Source organism: Buteo buteo, chromosome 1 (genome assembly GCF_964188355.1).
Source record: "Buteo buteo chromosome 1, bButBut1.hap1.1, whole genome shotgun sequence".
Taxonomy (NCBI): Eukaryota; Metazoa; Chordata; class Aves; order Accipitriformes; family Accipitridae; genus Buteo; species Buteo buteo.
In genome coordinates, this window is record NC_134171.1 from 7,755,015 (window position 1) to 7,769,976 (window position 14,962).

Genomic DNA, 14,962 nt, shown 5'->3' on the forward strand with positions numbered 1-14,962 from the left:
TATGCTGCGTTAGTATACTGATGCACTGCAAGTGGGCAGTGTTACTTTATTTTTTTACTCTAATAATGAAGCTAATGAGTCTGGAAGCCTCAAAGAACAGGAGAAGGACCCTCCAAAGTTGTACTAAGTTTGGACAGGGAAAATAGAAGCCTTCCACAACCAAGGGTGCAATAAAAGCTTGTGATGGGTTAAGACCAAAGGTCCATCTTGCTCAAGTGGTTTTTTTCCTGCTGCTAGATTCAGGAAAAGAACAGTGAGAAAAAGAATATGAAAAAAGGGCAAGGCTAGTAATTCATCTCCAGAACCTCTCCCTGCCACTAGCAATTTGCAATTCAGGAGGCGTGTGAATCAGAAGTGTTTCAGCAAACCCACTGTATTCTTCTCCTACAAACATACCTATTCACTTTTTCAACCCTCATGAAACTCCAGTAACCTATGATATCCTGCAGCGAGGAGTTTCATAACTTACCTGACATGTGAAGAAATGCTTTCTACACCTACATGCAGCAGTTTCACTTGATGCCTGCTGGTTATTGCATTGAGAACGGAAACAGATTTGCAAAGATAACAGGCGAGGGGTTTTGGACACATTTGCGGGAAGTAGAAGCACTACTTTCTAACCCAGGGCTGAGGAGAGTATTTAAACTGCTACACTTTCATGAAAGTAGGTCAAAAATCTTCTTCCTTAGTCCCAGAAAGTGACTTGATGTTCTAACTATCAATAGTGTAGAGTGTAATGCCGAGTCAGGTACAAGCATAGCTCATCAAGACTTTCCCCATGAGAAACACTATTGCTCCCTACCTCCACTCCCCAGCTGGATCCACATACAGTCCATGGAGAACATCAGAAATTCCAGGCAAGTCCTGAACTGCTCCCTAAAGGCACCGACTTTCAATGGCAACAGTCCTCACCAACCTCCCTGGTCTTTACAGGATGCCACACATAGCTTGGATATCTGAAGTGGGCAACCTTCAAATCAGATCAGCAAACCTAAAAAATCCTGAGTGCGTAAGTTAATTCTGCTACAAGTTCTCATCTTCAAACCATGCTAGCTTTTTAAATTCTTGTTTCCCTCATTTGGCTGGTAGCAAACTCTGAAGAGGCCAGAACACAGACAGGCTAACAGTCTCAATTCAGGCTCCAGCTACAAGATCAATAGTCAATATACTGCCAGCAATTTGTGATTTAATTAAAGTATCATGGACATTGCTGTGTCCCCAAAACATGAGGTTAGTATGTTCTATCCTTATTTTGAAACACGGTTAAAAAAAATGAAAATGAGAACTAGAAGAAAATAAAATGGCCAGAGAAAATATCTGAATAAGATTTTCCTAAATACCTGATTTAGCTGACAGCTAGCCATGCTTATGCTCAATTGCCACACAAAACTTCAAAGGTATTTTGTAGATACCATGGTGTAGGTACAGGTATCTTACTAAAACTTCTGTAACTCTAATAACAGCATTTTCCACTATCACTTCTGAATTGACTAATGCGAAATTCAGTGAATGACATCCTAGTTTATCATGCAATCTTTAATTTTCTTCCACTTTATTTTCAACCAGTTAAATGCTTTTGGAGAAGATGTATTGCCATGTTGTTTGGAAAAAAAAAAAAAACAAAAAAACCACACAAAACTGAGGAGGATTATACCTAAGCTTTACAGAAACTGAGTTCTGAAAACATCCTATCCAGCATACAAGCTTCTATCAAATTTTCTGCCATTTAAAAAAATATGCTAATCTTAAGCATTAATGGAACATCTTCAAATGGTAATTGTATCTTAAAATAACCTTACTAACTGCTGAAACTTCAAGTCTAGATATATTATTGTCTTAGTAACAGCTATGCTGATTCTCTACTTGCTGATATCACACGATCAATATTATTCTTAAATAAGCCTAGAATGAGAAAGCTCTAGCTTACCATTACCTTCTGCAGAGACCAAACAAAAAACCTTTCAGCAAATAAAATAAAACTAGATCAGTATCCCTGATCTGAGCTAATTATTAAAACACATTTGTTAATACTTTACTATTTGTGGACAACATATTTTAAAAAAAAATTAGCATCACAAATCATGACTGATGATGGAGCAGGTGCAGCTGAACACGAAACCTCTGCTTGAAAGTACCTGGTTCAAAGTCCTGGTTTTAGATGTCATAAAAGACAAACTATTGACAATAATGTCAGCATTCCTCTTGTTTCTTGAATGGTCATCAGTAGATGAATACTGCTTTTTGGGGGAAATTAACTTCCTTCTTCAAACTTATACTTCTATACCAAATAAGTTTTTATTGTCTCACCCCATAATCCTTTAATGCTTCTAGAAGGACATAATGTAAAGAAAATGTACTTGTTAAAAAGGCAAATGCATCATTAATAGAAAACACCAAAACCACTATGCACATATCAATAGGGAGAACAATGTCATCTGGTTTTGGATGGTTAGGCAAAACAGCGAGGCGTTACTGCCAATCTACAAATACAGATTATTCTACTAATGTCAAGGATATGATGATAGCTTGAACTTGCTTTTATTTATAATTTTAGCTTTTCCTCCCCCCTCCCTGCTCTGTCCTTCACAGCCAATGAATGTCTGCATAAAATTACTTCCCTAGAAGTTTCCAGTTTTCAATACCTTTTGTTAAAATCTGAAGTTTTAGCAGTTTTTCCAAGGTAAATTGTTTTAGATCAATTTAACCTTTCATAAAGTAGCCCAGCTAAATTAAATATGAATTTATGGACTTTTGACAGATCATGAAAACTCTGCTTCTACTTTATAAAGTGTTTACTTAGAAGACAATTTAAGGTTATAAAAGCGGTGGCATCTGTAAAACTGGTAACCTAAGTCAGGATCCGTCCCATGCTTCAGCTATGTTTGAAAACTTGTAAAAAGGCACAAAAAAGCCCACTCATACTGCAGAAGGAAAGGGAAAGTATCCAGCAGCCTTTTAAATTAACTGCAACTAATAAATCATCTTCCTATTGTGTGGCATGTAAGTGTAGTTCAGTTGTAACACCAAATTAAAGTAAGATTTTCAACAGAAAATATACCTCTATGCTCCTATGAAGGAACGGTGATAAGCCTTTAATTTCTGTACTTCACGGTAGTTCTGACCTACAGAAGTGTTGTAAATAGGAGATGAATTCCAGGAATCAAAGTGCCAGCTTTGTTAAAACAACAAGCTCTGCAGTACTCAGGCATGAAGGAAAAACAGGAAGGGCAACAGGTACAAATTGCATGCAGACCAGAAAACTGCACAAGCAAAAGGACAAAAACCTGAACAAACTCAAAGCAAATCAGAGGTCATAGTAACTCCAAGACCAAGGAGACAGGTAGCCGGAATACCATAAGTATATGTTTAAACAAGCTTTTTTTAATAAAATATCTCATTTTGGGGTACAAAATATTTGGTTACATTTTCAAGTGATCTATATTGTGTATGTATACCCACGTATACTTTAAAGAAGTTTTAAAGGAAGTATAAAGTTATTAAAAATAAGTATGCCAAAACATAAGTGTTCTCTTGTCTGTGCTAACTGGGCTCGCTTACCACTGTCATTAGTATGAACTTTTCCTCTTAAATTGAGCATTCATAAGTGACTTGTATAGAATGAAGCTAAAGAAAGTACTTTTTTTCTCTTTAAACTCCATCTTCCTACCCGAAATTCTTCTGTCAAATTTTATCAACACAAAAGGATACACTTTCCTGTAAATCACTTAAAAGAGAGCTTTTAAAATTGCATACAATATAAGGCTTTTATTTGGAACAATCCAAAAATCTTTGTGTAGCAAATATGTTTTCCAATTAGATGATTACATCATGTCAAGGAGGTACAAGTCAATCACACTTCTGGAGCACTTCATGACCCGGGGAAGACCACAGCTTGTATCCGACAAGCCTTTGGCACAACCAGCAGAGCTGACATAGAAACCCCATTGGTATTTCTTTCATAAAAGAGGAATCTACAACCAAGGGGCAGGACACTTCCCATGAGGAACTCAGAAATAGAAACTGAAACACATGGCTGTAGCGTGGGTTTCCTCCAGTTACTCATGCACAGAGAGAATGAGAGATGGAATGATCTACCATATTTGACATGCAAGTCTCCAGACTTGCTAGCTTTTGGAGACATAAGCCTATGTCAGTAGAGATGGTTGTTTCAGCACACTACTTAGTGTTTTCCCAGCTAAATCACATCAATGCCACTGTTTGCAAAAAAGCTTCAAGTCGTCTTCATCGAAAAGGACTAACTGACCACTCAGTAAACAGTTAAACATTTTTAAACAATGCAGAAAACTATTATTTTAGGAATGTATTTGCAAGTGCTTCCATTCAAAGGACTAATGCAATAAAAAATGAGAGCAAATGAAATAGAGTTGAACATTAAATTAAAAAATTAACATTTAACGCTAATTGATTTCCAGTGGAAATCCACTTGCAAAATTAATAGATCACAAAGAACATTTTAAGAAACACTAGAAAACAAGGAATGAAATAGAAAATATTTTATCTCCTCATTAGAAGAGAGAACCAGAAAAACAAGGAAAATGAGACTCAGAATTGCAGGAAAAAAAAAAGGCAGCTAAAGACCACATTTGACTGCAAGACCACACGCTTTTCTTTCTTTATCACCAGATGCACTAGTGCTATTACTTTGATATACCAAGGCTGTTAAGGACTTGCTCTAAAGTTTCTGTCACCAACTATTCCAGGATGCAACCATGCATTTGTTGATTACTGTAATTACAAGGAACCCATAAAATAACCACTGATTTATGGTCAACGCACATAAAAGGAAGCAACTGGCTAAAAAATTCTTCATTGGATGTTTTCAGTTCTGGAATGAACTCCCTTTTACTTTCATGCATCAACATCTTGGACAAGGTGCAAAACTCATCTGATCTTCTGACATTTTGGGAAGTTTCACAGACTAACACTCAAAAATTAAACAGGAAAGGATTTTGTAAACTCTAAGATTTAAACAAGCATTTCATAATTCCAGTGAAGGATTAGGACCCAAGAAAAGTTCAAAGCAAGCTAGTGTCTATTTCAAAAACATTGCAATTTAATTTTATTAAGATACAGCTAAGAGATAAGGGAAGAATGAAGAAAACGTGGATCTGGAGGTATGATATGGTGATTTTAGAAATACTTCATCAGGGCAAGTTTCTTATGAGGCTAGAGGGGAGGAGGCAGGGACAAGAATAGCCCAGTGATGGGGGCCTCACCCCGGAGAAAAGAAACAGTCCACAGTTTTAAGTCTCCGTCCACAAAATTATATACACAAAAGTACTAGAAACAGGAAAGAGAAGCTTGAATTTCCCTTCTGAGTTAGAGCACTCGTTACTGAGCTCAGTTATCCCTTTTCATTCTGGCACAACGAAGATTTTGCATTACCTGGAACCTAGATAGCAGCAAGCAACACAGAAAGGGTAACGAACCTCCCTTTGAAAAACTAATAATCTTGGGATGGATGATGATCTGGAAGACAAAGTTTCCCCATTCCCAGGCAGGCACTCTTCCCTACTGAGGAGCCACTCTTAAAAGCAGTGCTGCTTTGCAGAAACAACTTTAAAGACTCCCTGGTCTAGGGAGGGAACATGATTTGAGTCTGGTGATGGAAGGCACTTCCTTAGCCAAGGAATGACCAGGTAGCACTTCTCGTTACTGTGTGTACTATCTAAGCACCTTTTAGATTTTCAAAGGAAATCAGGCTTACGTAATTGTGTCTGTCCATCTACCTGCTGGGCCCTCCTTAATTAAATCCTTAACTCAAGAGCAAATTTCAACCAAGAGCTGCCAGTAGTCTCAAAGGGAATTAAGTTCCTGCAAGTTTCATTAAGGAGAAAAAAAAAGAAAAAAAAAGGCATCCAGATGAGAAGACAGACTCAAATTAGAGGCCACGCTTTGTGAAAGGCTGCAGTAGGACATCAGCAGTAATCCCTTCCGTGACACCAGCCGGTCCCCAGACACGCACTGACTCACCAGCACACAGGCATCTCGGACCCAGCCAACTGTTGCCTTATGAGAGATGCTGGGACAGGAGGCACTGCAGGTGAATTTCTTAAATAAAGCACCATCATGCCTGCTATCGTTCTGCAAAGCGGGGTCCAGCTGATGCGTGCTGTATGCGATCACAGAAGGCCTGCTTGATGCGCATCTGCCTCCAAAAGAGCTAATTCTGTTTGAGGATCCTGCCTTGTCTTAAGCACAAAATGCACACTAAACTGCTCAACCCTGCAAGAGGAAAGAAAATGAAGATGATCTCAAAGTGCGGAGGTTACTTAAATTTCATCCATAAAGTGCAAAGGGCTTTCAAGGTGCTGATGATTTCAGATGGGTTTTGAAGTACTGAGACACCTGCTTTCCCCACAACTCCTAACTTTTATATCCTTTTGCAGATCTGGACTGAAGCATGTTGCTAGGCTGCCAACAACTGCCAGGCAACAAATCACAGCACGTAGATTGAAGTCACGCTTACAATGCAACATATTGAGCGTGTTTTATTGTTAAGAAATCGATAATCTGCATTGCCATAATCAAATGTAAAATGTGATCATATTTTTCCCAGGGGAGGAAAAAATAAGAATAAAAAGATCAGTAAATCATTCTTATCGCCCTTCCAAAGTAAAACTTCTACAGACATTTTTCAATTTGTTATAAAATCAAATTAATTTCAATATTAATGAACAAAGCTACTCACATTGCACAACATGTAATTAAGATTCCTACTACTTCTTTCTGAGCTCCTTCTATTCATTGCCCCACCAAATTATTAAAACAAAGCAGTTACTATGGTAACTAATTCATTCTCTGCATTATTATATTGTTTCTAAACATCAGCGTCTAGTCATTCTGACTTACATGCCCTAAATTCCAGTTTGAAATTCTAAACTTTTGTCTTGTTTGTCAGAAAAGCCCTTTACAATCTATGCATTCATGCAGATAAGGATAGTTAGAGTGCAGCTGCTTTTGTTTATTGCAAGAATTAACTGTTACTAAATTATTTGAGTTTGATAAATTGATGGTGCCTGCGTGCAAGCGCAGAGCAGCACTCGGGGAACAAGCATGGGAGTTTGCGGAGCACTACACAAACAGACAAACATGACCATCTGCAGGTTAGATAAACTAACAACAACAACAAAAAATGACTGGCAGATGTTGTAGAAACTAAGTAACACCTGCCTAAGTGGGATTTGATACCCAGAAAAAAACCCACATGGGTATGACTGATGCAATCTTCAAGAAAGAAAGGAACAGCAGGGAACAAGAAATAGTGACAAAATTGCCTGGGAAAAAGTTTTATTAGCATTTAATAAAACTATTTCTTCAAATGTACACTCCCTGACAAAAAGAGACATTTATCATGTATTTAATTAACACTTACAATTATTCTTAATTACCTATTAACAGGAGTCACAGTCTATTTGAATTTTGAGTGTCATCATCTAGCACACAAGGAAAGTTTCTGAAAAATACAGGTAGGATCAAAAGAATAAAGAGTCTTTCCTTTTCATCTTTTGCTGTCCTACTGCCATTGCCTGTAATTTTTACTGGTTTTTTTGGTGTGTCTCCATTTAACTGGTGGAATGAGAGGTTTGAAAATTCAGTGCATAGGATGATACTTCGAAAAATAAGCATCAGGAAAAGGGAGACATGAGTAATTTTGAACAGCTAATTTCTGGCTTCAGAAAAACCCAAACACATCTACTCAAAGTCACAACCAATTTAAATTTAATTCTCATAGAAAAGGAAGGAAGAAGGAATCTTCTTATTTAAGCATCTGAGCAGGGTCAAAAACCACTGCAGAGCTCTGGATCTACAGTGGTACCAATGGGTGTGCTTTTACCTGCTGCAAATGCCAGGTACTTTCACAGTTAGCAAAGCCTCATTTTTTAAAAGGATTCCAAGATTATTACAACAGCTGGCTATTATTTATATCACAGTAACTCTGAAAGTCTCCGACTGACTGTTTTCTGTCAAAGAAAAAGAAAAGGCACAGAGGCGGAGAGGCAACTTCTGTTTTCTAACCGACTATCTGACTTCGGAAAAGCTAAAAGATAAAACACAGGTTTCTGAACTCCAAATGACCTGTCCATCACATCACAATGACTTTTCTAAGGAGAGCAGAGATATCTGCAAGATATTCTTCCCCTGGCAAAGCCTCCATGCAATTCCTCTTGTTTAAGGAGAGGCACCCTTCATGTTCAGTACTGACCTTGTGGAACAAGGGCACAAGGACGGAGCTGTAGATGCCTTCAGCACTAGAAGACTGTCTCCACTTTTATTTTCTTGTTTCCACTTGCATAATCAGACTCCCATCCTGACTGCACTAAGGGAGGAAACAAAACAAAATCCTTTTTTGCATGTCAGACTGCACTTCCCTAAGGATGGGAACTGCCTCTATGAAAGCTCAACATGTCTGCTTTAATTAGATGACTATTTAAATTTTTCAGTATGTTTACCTAGACACTTAATCTTTGCACAGTTCGGTTTTCCAGAACACAGTGTAAAACAATGTATAAATCTAGGGCTTCCAGAGCATCTTCCCTGACCCCAGGCAGAAATAAGCATATATTACCACCAAGTACTTAGACTCCTAAAGCTTTGAAAAGTTTTACCAGGAGCTCATCTGTATAAAAGCTAAATATCTAGTCCAAAAAGTTTTTTTTAATTCTCTGAAGATTACTCAGGAATTAGATGATGAGGTACGGTTAAGTATTAGATTACGATTCAAATATATATGATAGTAAAAATACAATGATTACAACCCTGTAAACACAGCATCAGGCTATACAGTGTTAAATACAGTAAACAGTCTTTGACATAACATTAAATAAAACTATTTTGACTTTATTATAGCAGTAGGATGTAGTGTACTGGATATATCATAGCTGAACGTAGCTGCTGTCTGTCACAAGCAAGCAGTGTTTTTCATTTCAATATACCAATGAAAATGTAACTATACAGACAAAATGTAATGCTGGACACCACAAAAACACACTTTTCTTTAAAACATTCATAACTTTAATCAGCAACCTGAATATTTCAGCAAAATTTATAAATATCATGGAGATTCTTTTCTCTGCAGGTTCCCCCCTCCCCCCCGCCCAGTCTTCTTGTTAAAATAATGCTTTTCATTAGCAGCTACTGTTCAGCATCATTTAGGGCAAAATGGGTTTTTAAGCTAATTTTCTTTTCATACAGCTTGCATTGTTACTAGTAATACCTCTGTAACATTGTAGTAGCTTAAGTGCACGCAAATTTGAAAGCTGTTTAGGTAGCACATAATGAAGATTCAAATTACAAAAGCAGGTTACTGCAGCAATCCAAAAGAAAGCCAAAAACGCCTTGCACCGTAAATGCTGAATATTAAGGATAAAACCAAAAATGAAACATAAGCCTGTGCATAAGCATTTCAACTATAATTGTAATGAGATAAAGGATGTTTTTGCATTCGGGCAAACATACCCCAAATATACATACAGATAACTTTCCTTAATGTGTGGGAAGTGGCAAATGATCTTGTTACTTGATGATTCACGGGAGCATCATTTTCATTGTATTATTTCGAAGTCAGCTTATCTTAGTCATTAGAATAGCCTCCCTCTTCTTTGAAGACAACTCTTACATAACAGATTAAATATTTTTCCAAATTCTCTATATTTCAAGCTCATAAAAATATTTTCAAAGTTCTTACAGTCAAAACACAGAAAAATAGTGTTGAATTGTTAGAACACCCTTGTATGCAACACAAGAATGTATGCATTTTTATTTTAAGACACTTGTATCTGAAAATAATTTGGTTTACTCATAGAATATTCTGCTTGGGTTATTCATAGAAAACTCTGTTTGCTTAAACACTTTCATTTGTTACAGTTGAAAGATTTGATGGCCGTTCCTGCAGAAAGATTTCGGTAGCTTTTACTACCTGATTCCTAATTTAATTTATACTGGATTGCTAGGGAGAAAAGGAATTTTCCCAGATCAAAATCCTTATTTATTTGCTGAAGGCACTTAAGGTTAGAAAAATCACATTTTTGTGAAAGTTAATTGGTATTTTATGAAGGAGCAATTTGCACTTAGGAAACAACAAATGATAAAATATTAGGAATCTTTTAGCTCCCTCTGCTGCCCTAATCCTTCAATTAGCCTTCTTCTAAAGTCTGTCAAAGACACCAAGCAACTAGGCAGCCCATTAATCTCTTTTTAAGAAACACTTAGCATATTTAGTATGCTTAGTACTAAGATCAGTATGCATAAAGAGAACTCTATAAAGTATTATGTGATTTACAATTGTCTGCACATTTTATTATTTCCTTTCTTTCTCTGATATCTGCAGCGAGTGAGAACTATGAACACTTTCAAATTCGGATGTCAGTTAAGAAAATTGATAGCTCGTTTTCCAAGGAACTTGACATTTGCGATTCCCACTTACATAAGAAAGAGCTAAGTGTACTCACTGCCTGGAAACATTTAATCCTTCTTCCTTTTATTTACAGATCAACTTACACAGTACATACCAACTTTAGTAAAAATCCTTTTTTAAATGCAGGGAAAACCCAAGCATTGCCAAAGTAGGCCATCTCCCTCATTAATATGCGGAAAACCTAACTGCCTAATTTCACAACTGCAATGGCTCAAATCACAGTTTACGCAAGCCAGATAGGCTCCATCAGTGGTCATGAAATAACACTTGGTATTTGTCAATCTGGTACTTTCCACTTGTTAAGAAGCCAAGCTCTCTACTACATGCACAAGGAAAAAAAAAAATCAGGGAAGAGAATGCATTTTTTAAACTAAGTCACCCTGTATTTCAAGATTTCTTTATAAATTTGGAAAGAAGAAAACTGAATTCCATTTATATCTGCTTTTTTCTCTGCATTCCTCCTGGAACCATCAATATACCACATCAACTATGAATTGAAGACTCATCTTATTACATTTCATGCTATATAGCACCACAAGCCGAAAAAAGAAGCTTTAAAAACAGATGTTTTCTTATAGGGAAAGAAAGCCTAGACCATATCCTTGAAAAGAAACTATTCCTTTATTGTGCACTTTTACTGTCCTTCAAAGAGCATAACGCTTGGGTATCTGCCAGTAACCGGACCTTCCCAAAGAAAGGCTGCCCTTCATAAAAGCAAAAGATGAGAGATTTTATCTGAAATTTCAGAAATTCATCCCATTAATATGCACTTTCTTTTCCAATTTACGATCCCAGCCAACTCTTCTTTTCTTAGGTAATAAAGTAGCACTGTTAAAATAGCTAAAATACATTTAAAGTTTTCTTCTGGGCACTTTTAAAAAGGAAGAGGCAACCTGTGAATAAAGAATAACCTTAAGATGTATACCAGTGCTGCATAAAAAAGAAAAAAGACTTGAAATGATTGTTGAGAAGCTCTGAGCTGTGCTAAGATGCTTTTTGCTTTCTCAAAACCAGAACTACGAAAACATGTAACATCTGTCTGGGGGCACGTAGGGTCTTCACAGACTTGTACTTGCCTACACTACAGTCTTTGCTATAAATACCACATACAAGGTGCTCTGGAAAGAAATGTCTGTTCTCAAGCAGTCAAACTGGAAAAGGCACTCTCACAACTTTGCAGTTACATTTTCAGTATGTGCTGTAGTCTAATCCCTAATATCTGTGTAAACAAGCAAGAAGAAATGTAAGAGGAGACATGCCTTTCCTCCTCCTAGTTCCACCAGTGTCCCTAAGCTCTCTCCTTTAAGGAGCTTCCTAAAGCTTGGAAACCCACCAAAAGCAGTGGCTGACTGAGCACTGTGTATTGTACAATGTAATGTATTTAGAGAAAATTCACTTTATCAAGCCTGTTCACAGACAATTCAAAGTAACATTTTCTTCACACTGCAGCCACCTTCTGTTGCCTTCCTACTTCATCTATTAGCTCCCAGCAAATTCAACAGAGGTCAGACATCCCCAAGGTAACTTCTAAGCAACGGTCAGTGAAACATACACACATTTAATTAAAGATTTCTAGAATATAAGCAAATACACAGCATTGTTTACAGTTTTCTTACAATATGAAGTACAATAATAGCTTAATTAGGGATAACAACTTTTCAAAATGCCAAAAACATTTAGAATTTTTCAAATTACCCACAAAATGAACACATTTTATTTTTGCACTGTGACACTTCCAACTGTTCTGCCAAATGTATACTACTATAATTACGCTTTGCAATCACCAGCATCACTGGAGAGGGGGACAAAGAACAATATAATCAGTAACTAATTAATCTTTCACATGCCTTGATACTATTTATCTTCAAGGGAAGAATCCTAAATGTTATTTTATAAATTGTGAAGCGAGTTTAATATTAGCATCTCAGATTGCCTAGAATCATGTATTTGTGCCTAAGTATAATTCACAGCTACTGGTAGAAGTCAGAAACCAGAATCTAATATCTGGCTTTTTCAAGGGACAGTCTTCAATTTCCATCATCTAAGTAAACTCTTCTTTAGAGAGCTATATAAACTGGGGTGTCAAAGCACATTTTATACCACCCTTTTGAGATGATATGCATAAGAAAATGGCAGACCATTGAAATGTGCATGAAAATATAATTGCAAACAGCTTCAGGATTAAAAGCAAATATTCAATTCTGTATTTAAGAAATCACTGAAGGGACTCATAGGTACCGCAGAGACAAAATTAATTACTCAGCTACATTAAGAGAGAAGTAATTGCTCCCAAAGTAATAGAATCAGGTTTTTTCTGCATTGAGTATCACTGAAATTTAGTAATACTACTACCATACTATCGTTAACTCCAAGGTAATAGTAAATCCAGCGATGCCTGTTCAATTTGTTGCTCAATTTGCATGACTAGTTACTATAAGCAAGTGTGCAAATTACCTAAAGCTACATGAAAGCGGTTCAACTCAAATAACATTGTGCATGCACAGTTACCTAACTCACAGGAGCATTTGTGGTAATCCATTAACTCCACAGAAAAAGCTGTGTGCAACCTTGTGCACATGTTCTCAACATAAGCATTTCATTTTGAGAATCAGGCCCATAGCACTCATTTTTCCGAAATTGAACTTCAACTGATTATCATCCCCTCCTCAAACAAGGATACAGACAGTAATAAAATGCTGTATGTCACAACCAGAATGACACCAGTGTCTCTTTCTGGATACAATAATGTATTAATGTCTGCCCATTACAAGTTTTTATGTTAAACAATTTATGAAAAAACACGTAGTTAGTAATAGTAATAGTTAGTAAATCATTGTAGCCCATTTATAAGTGGAACTTGCAACAAAAAAAAATGCATCTTAAAAGTATTTCTCTTCTGAGGGCAAAGGTTAAGTGAGAAAGCTATACACAAACTGATGAACAAAAAAGCTGGCACAGAAGATAAACCACCTTTAATAGCTATATAGCTCATTACATTTCTTGAGCTTTGTAAAATGTTATGTGTATTTCTAAAATATAAAATATTTAGGTTGTGTTATGAAAAGCGCATATATCAGGGAACAACTCTGCATATTTGATTTTTTAAACCTGAACAGGAACATAGGTAGGGAAAAGCCTTTTTAAAGCAAACCAACCACCTAGTTTTTATCCCACTTTACGCAGTTGCAGGGATAGTAATTTAAAAACATCAGCAAGATATGTGTTTACAAACCTCAAAGAACTCTTGAACATTTGAACACACAGACACTCAGGAGCAGAATACAGCTCAGATGCTTTAAAGAGCCAAATTGGATTCCTGTAACCATAAAATTTCAAGCTTTTTTCCATATCCATTGTTTCACCCCCTCTCCTCTTGATTATCTTCTGCCTGGTCCTCCCACTCTATTTTTCCAGCATGGCTATTTGTCTAGCATGTGGTAAATGGGATTAGGAAGCAGAGGTAGCTAAAAAACTTTTCCTATGTTATTTTTCAACTGGATCAATTCCCTACACTGCATGGCCGCACAGATTTTACCATAGGACGCAGTGAATTGTGCAGGGCTGGGAAAAACAAGCCAGACAAAAGGCGCTGATTAAACAGCATCACTAAATGTGAACATGAAGTCTGGGGGAAGCCACTGCTATTTTAAAGAGCCACAGTGGCTACTGGTCTGTCACCTCTGTCCCTGACAACATCCCTTGCCACATCATCACAGACTGTCTTCCTCTTAAGTTGTCCTGTTGATCAATATAATAAGCCCAAAAGGAGGCTGAAATTCCATCAAGTGGGTTGAGCTGATCTAACTGCTGGCTGCCATCAAAAGGGATGGGTTTCTCTGTCCTCCTCACAATCTGCCAATTCAGCTAACACAGGCATTTTTTATTGAAGGGTCAGACACAGAGACCCTAGTATGAGGACCTGAGACTGGGAACAGAGGGGAGGACCAGGCACTGCACCAGCACACTCCTAGGTAATTTCCAGCTGACTGCAGAGCTGCCCAGAAAGAGGAGCAGCCTTCCCAAATTCCCTGTCCTCAGCAGCCAGTTCCCCATTTCTCTGAGCAGGGATTAGTCTCCAGTGAGCAGATTCAACTGACCGCTTGGCCAACCAGTCTAGGTGGGACATGGTAACAGTTTGGACCTGGCAATCAGGGGCGGGCTTGGCCGGTTTTAGTAGAGACTAACAGGGAGATTAGTCATCTAAACCAAATGTGGAACTGCACCCTTTGATACTTTGATGAAAAGCCTCTTTCTCTGGCTACGTCAGGGTAAACGGTCCCAGCGCCCCACATTGATCCTTTCCAACTGCCCCCTTCAATGCAACTGCTTTGTCAGCTGAACAGTGGCCTAGACTGAGGAATTTACCTAAATGGAAAATATACCAACAAAAAGTTTATTTTTAGTATGAGTCATCTTCTCAATCTAGCTCATTATACGGTTACACTCATATTGGCACAAAGAAAGGCAAAAAAAAAAAAGAATCAGCTGCCAGGGACTGCTTACACCAACACAGCTGCTAGAAAA

The 14,962-nt window shown here is 37.4% G+C and overlaps 1 protein-coding gene across 5 annotated transcripts in view; it reads right to left on the reverse strand.

Moving 5' to 3' along the window:
- The window catches only part of CTBP1 (C-terminal binding protein 1), a 245,708-nt gene that overhangs the window by 175,861 nt on the left and 54,885 nt on the right, over positions 1–14,962 (reverse strand). The window lies entirely within an intron of this gene.